The sequence below is a fragment of the Diorhabda carinulata genome, chromosome Y (genome assembly GCF_026250575.1).
Source record: "Diorhabda carinulata isolate Delta chromosome Y, icDioCari1.1, whole genome shotgun sequence".
NCBI lineage: Eukaryota > Metazoa > Arthropoda > Insecta > Coleoptera > Chrysomelidae > Diorhabda > Diorhabda carinulata.
Genome location: NC_079473.1, coordinates 2,523,911 through 2,530,589, shown reverse-complemented (window position 1 = coordinate 2,530,589; position 6,679 = coordinate 2,523,911).

Below are 6,679 nucleotides of genomic sequence, written 5' to 3'. Positions count from 1 at the left end.
TTTATTCAGTTATAATTTTCATGTTTCAAGCGAAACATTTATGATTGGGAAATAGCCAATTGGAGGTATTGATTGAATAAATTGCCTCCAAAATTTTAGCGCTTAAATAGATGAAGAAACTCAATAAACCATATGTCTTAACTTCATACATTGACTTAAATGGCTATATTTGTAATGCTATGATTTACCTTGTTTGTCTCAAATAGAAGTAGATTTTATGCATTTTTATTAACTTGGTATTTAGCAGTGGTATGAGTTTTGACCTTTATTTTGTAGTTTTATAGTAACAATGGCATTTGTGGGTGTAGAATTTTCCGAAAATGGTTTAATAGGTTTGGTTCATTCTTCCTGGTTCACCCCTTTGAAGCAGAATGTTTTGTGGCCACCATACAGAACGAGTGCTGCTTTCAATAGGGCTCTCACACTATGTGAAGAACCAAATGAACATAATTGGAAGTTGTCTGGAGTAAAAAGAATATTTTTTGAATGTGGTGCGTGATTTAGTTTTGTTTCATTAAGTTTATATTTTCAAAAGAATTTTAAAGAGTTGTGGTGTGGTTCTGGGTATTTGTTATACATATTTGTTTTTTATTTTTCAGATGATCTCAACAAGGCACAAAAAAAACTGAAGAAATGCGAATATAATTCGGACAACCTTACTTCAGATTGTGAGGGAGAGCGAACTAGGAGAAAATTCGTTAGTAGAAGGATTTTGAGTGACAGTGAAAGTGAAGGAGAAACAGTATCAAATCTGATAAGGCCTCCATCTTTCCAAAAATATATTTCTGTGAGTGGCTCTGGTAAGTACACTTTTCTATAAATATGTTTCTATTTAAAATAGCTTTAATCGAAATAATGTCTAACTTATTTTTTTATTTACAAATAATTTTTTAAGAGGATGAAATATTTTTATAGATATTAATAGGTATGAGATCAAACTGGGCTCTACGCAGTTAGCGTAGATACTAAGCGTACAATCTGACACTGAAAATAAATAATAAAAAATTAGAATTCTTCTTTTGTTTTAGGTCGATTGTGAAACCAAATTCACAAATATCTCCACCAACTTCCACTAGACAAAGTACAGAATTGCTTTCTCAAACACCTGGGGGATCACATTCGCAATCAATTCAAACAACTTCCAATATACAGTCTGAAGAGAATACAGATAGAATTCATCCAAAAAGTAGGTTCTTTTATTTGTTTAATACTGTGAATAATTTTTTTATATATATATAATAGATTTAGAGAAAATTTTTCTGGAATTGAAAAAGTTGAGAGAAGAGGTCAAGGAAGTAAAGACTCTTTTAAAAAACTCTCGAAGTTCAGTAGTTGCTAGTCTACCCAATGACATACCCGTGCAGTTTCCAATAGACGATCAAAGGAGGTTTGAAAATTTGGAACAATATTTGAAATCCGAAGAAAAATTTAATGATTTGGTAAGTACTTTTTACATAGAATTTTATTAAAAGTGAATTAAGAATTAGACATCTCCCATTGATTTAAGTGTAATTGTAATCTAAATATTTATTGTACTTACTCTAAAATAGAATTTTGTGATAGTTTTATTATGGAGGTCTATTATAGTAGTTTTATTTTTTGCTTTAGGCATCCTACCTTTCCTCAATTGGAGTAAATGGCACCACAGCTCATGTTAATAGAATCATGAGACTACTCTTGACCAACGGTTTGGCCAAATTGTATAATTTTGCTGGGCAGAGAAACAATAAAGTGCCATTTTCCAACACTTTAGTGAAATCTGTCATCATTCGTAAGTACTATTCGTTGTTTTTGTGTGGTACTGCCTAAATTCGTCCTTCATAAAGCATAATAGAATAATACTATTTTTTTATTTCTGCGACAGGGATAATTCTCATTAAATAACCACTCATTTATTTCGTTACAGGTGCCATACAAATCAAAACTCCCTTGACCTCTCAAGCAGATGTGGAAAATGCTATCAAAATATGGCTAAAACATGCCAAACAACGTGAGCAAAAAAGAAATGCTGGTGCTCTGGTTTGATTGTATTATCAACTACTTTTTATGAATTATTAGCATATATTTTTATTTTTAAAAATGTCAAAACGTAAGTTGAAAGAATTGGTTGGTTCAAGACAAAAGTGTAGAAGGGCTTTACAAGCGACCAAACAAGAATTTCAATATAAGTCAAGAACCTCTGTTAACCCTGGACGGGGTGCAGAAAATGTTGATGAAACAAATGACTGCTTTTTCTTCAATGATACTATTAGCAGCAACACTAGTAGTACTAGTACTAGTACATCATCTGTTAAAGTTGATAAATCAATCAGTTCTGATAACAATGATTCATTATGCACAGAAACTTCTATTGCTAATGATTTGGCTGAATGGGCTATAAAACATAAAATTTCACATTCTGCTTTGACACACCTACTTCATTTGCTTCATCCTTACCAGCCTGAACTTCCTTTAGACAGTCGTACCTTGTTATCAACCCCAAAATTTACACCAATTGTTGATATAGAATCTGGTCAGTTCTGTTATTTTGGATTGAGGAGTGCTCTTTCTAAGCTTATTTCAAATGATACTTGTGTAGACAAAATTCAAATTAGTTTTAATGTTGATGGCATTCCACTCTTCAAAAGTTCAAAAATGCAGTTTTGGCCTATTTTGGGATTAATAAAAAATATTTCTGGTAGTAGACCTTTTGCAATTTCCATCTTTTGTGGAAAAAATAAACCACATCCTTTGAATACATTTCTTCATCCATTCATAGTAGAATTGAAAGATTTATTGCAAAATGGTTTTGTTATTTGTAACAAACACTTCACATTAGAGGTACATAGTTTTGTGTGTGATGCACCTGCAAGGGCCTATCTAAAAGGCACTAAATTCCACTCAGGATATTCCTCTTGTGATAGATGCACAATTCACGGAGAATATTATAAACACAAGGTAGTTTTCAATGGTTTAAATGGTCAGAAACGCACGAATGAATCTTTTCGCTTACAATCGGATGATGAGCATCATATCTCGCAGACTAGTTTTCATGAATTACCAATTGATCTAATTAGTAGTTTTCCGATTGACTACATGCACAACATTTGCTTAGGAGTAGTTAGAAAGCTACTGAATACTTGGATTGCAGGATCCTTGAAGGTTAGATTACAACATCAGAGAGTTAAAATGATTTCAGAACGATTGCTCAACCTTAAAAATATGATACCAGTAGAATTCAATCGAAAACCCCGTTCGCTTAATGAACTAAATTATTGGAAAGCTACTGAATATAGAATGTTTTTAGTGTACTTAGGTCCTTCGGTTCTTAAAGATATTGTGGATTTTGCTATATATGAAAACTTTCTTGCTCTTCATTTTTCTGTTTCAATATTGTTATCACAGAGCCATATTGAAAAATTTAAAATCCCTTTTGTGAGAAATATCATAAATGTATTTATCAAACATTCAAAATCTTTGTATGGTTTGGAGTTCATGGTTTATAATGTACACTTAATGTCACATCTTTGTGATGATGTAGATTTATTAGGCAAATTGGACAATTTTTCGACTTTTCCGTTTGAAAATTATTTGGGAGAGATAAAATCATTAATAAAATCTCCAACCAATCCCCTACAACAAGTTCATCGACGACTTGTTGAAAAGGATTTTTTAATTTCACAGCCAGTATCTAATATTACGTATAAATTGGAAAGTAAACATACATTGGGACCACTTATTTTTGACGAAAATTTGAAATGGAAACAACAGTTTCATAAATTGAGATTACCAGGCATAACATTATCAGCATTTAATCATTCTAAGGCGGATAGTTATGTTTTAATTGGGAATAAAATAGTTGAAATTCATAATATAGTAAAATCTGCTGACAGTCAAATATATCTTATTGGCAAAGAGTTTCTTGGCTATTCAGACTTATATACATATCCATATCCTTCCAGCAATTTAAATATTTTCATAGTTGAAAATCTCACAGATCTCAAAATATGGCCTGTTGGGAAAATAACTGCCAAATGTATTGTTCTTGAATTAAGGGGTTCTCTAATGGCGATGCCTATTATTCATAGCCAATTTTAGGTTCTTTTTTCCAATTTTTCATGCAAATAGAGCAGTCATTTGTTTCACAGGACGTTTTGACATTTTAAAATATTACTTTCATAATAAATAAACCATATACTATTCAGTATTTCTAATTTGAACAGATATTACAATACATTGTTAATTTGTGTTATGAAAACTGGAATTTTAAGTTTCTTTTGCAGTTACATCATGTTTTTCATGCTATTGATAAATAAATTTTATCAAAATAATATTTTGGTTTATTTTTATAGGTGTGCTCCCTTTCCTATGTACATGTAAAGTCTTTTTCTTTATTAAAACAAATTGAAGCCTATTAAACATTTTTTAAACAGGGACAAATTGACGTAGTAGTAGACGCCATAATCACGTCATACAACAATTAAAAATCACGTCTTATGTGACGTGTAAATCATGTGATATAAATGACGTCATTGGTCCGAGACATTAGGAGGTCATTTTCACGTTATATTCACGTCATTGAACTGGTCATTACTAGTCATCTCATAACCAGATTCCGACGTCATTTTCACGTGACCTTGCTACCTGGGGAAGAACATTTTGTTTTTTATTATTTAGATGATGTGTGATTGATGAGAGTTGGATAGTTTCTTGAGGTGCGTCTGTGTTTTGTTTATTTTCAATTGCCAAATGTGTGTTTGTGGCTAATGAAGGATTGCTGTGATTTTGTGTTTGAATGTTGTCTCGACCAGACTTAGCCAGAATAGAAAAAATATTTTTTTGTACAATTGCATTTAAATTGCGATTAACCATAGCATTTACAACCTACTTATCATATACCAATAGAATTATAATATACTTACTATATACTATATACTTGTTTGTTTTTGCAGGTACATAAATTGGTGATTACCATAAAGACATGAATAATCAAAATTTCATGACATGGGTTCAAAAGCAATTGTTGCCGAATCTGCCTGAAAGGTCCGTCCTCGATATAGACAACGCAGCATACCATAATGTACCAATAAAAAACATATTACGACGGCTTCTAAAAAAGAAGAAATGTTAAACTGGCTAACAAAAAATGGATTACCAGCAGACCCCAAACTAACAAAACCGGAACTATACCGCATTTTTCAAGAAAATGAATTTCGTTTCCCCATAAAGTACAAACTAGACGAACTGTTACAACAACATGGGCACCGTGTACTACGTTTACCTCCTTATCATCCAGAACTAAACCCGATCGAAAAAATCTGGGCGTTAGTAAAAAATTGGGTAGTTGCGCACAATACAACGGCACTCGCTAGGCAAAAATTTGAGGAGGTATCGGAACAAGAGTGGTATAATATTTGCCAACATGTTAAAAAATATGAGAATGACCTTATACAAAAAGAGCACATCTTAGACCACACTCTAGATCACTTAATATTTACAGTAAACACGGGTTCATCGGAAGAAAGTGAAGACAAAAACAGCGAGGATACTGATAGCTTATTAGAGGATTAACTAGGATGTTCTGATAGCGAATAATTTTTTTTTTTTTTTAATTAACGACATAGATAAAATATTACACTCAATACGTGCAAACACTGCGTTTATTATAAATATACCATGCACACCAAACCTCTATGCAATAAACAGTTGCTATTTCTATAAGATAGTAATAACTAAGTAATATCCTACTGTAATATATGTTTAAATCTTTAAAATATATTTTTTTGTAAATAAGAAATAAGAACCTACGCCACTGGTATATCAGTCTGAAGCGACAGAGAGGGAATATTTTAAAGTGAGGCAGACGATAACTAGTTGATGACGCCTGTGGCATTTTCTTAGTTGATTCGTACTTTACATGTTGATTGTACAATGAATCGACACTGAGGACATACAGACAGCTGCCGAAAATTTGTTGAATGAACATATCACAAAACTAGAAGTCCTTAAAAGATACTATGAAGATAAGAAGAATATTCACATTGAGAAATCCAAGACATGTACTACTATTACCACACTCACTATTCGACTGCCTGACGCCTGTTTCGACGTTCTCCGTTAGTCTCTATGTGTTTTGTACAAACCAAAAAAATATTACCGAGTATAATTTCATTTAAGATCGTCAGTTGATTGAATTAGTAAACTCACTAAAGGCATTGAACAAAATATGTAATTTGATTACATATCTATCATTACTCAGATTGAATTAGAACAACTTCCAAATTCAGTGGTAAGTTCAATAATTACTCATCTTGTACTGATTACTGTGGACAATTTAAATTTTGGTATCACTTAAATAAATACTAACAAATCATGTGTTTTTATATAAAACATCGTAGTTATGAAAAAGCTACTTTCGAGTAGATAAACTCAAATATTTGAGATCCCTAAAATCCTTTTCGTAGAAAATATGTATTGTTTTAATTTTTGTTTCCGCTCAACTCCTTCATTATCTCGAAGTCGAGCAACATTAATAACTAATTGAACCATACGATAGGATCGAGAAATATAAAAAGCTTTTCTTTGGTGATGGGATGGTTGAAAAATGTTTTTAAAGAATTTAAATTTTAAAAATCTGTCCCCACTTTCATGAATAAATTCAAGGCATTTTTTTTGTAAATTAGTTTTTCCTTGTCCTTGC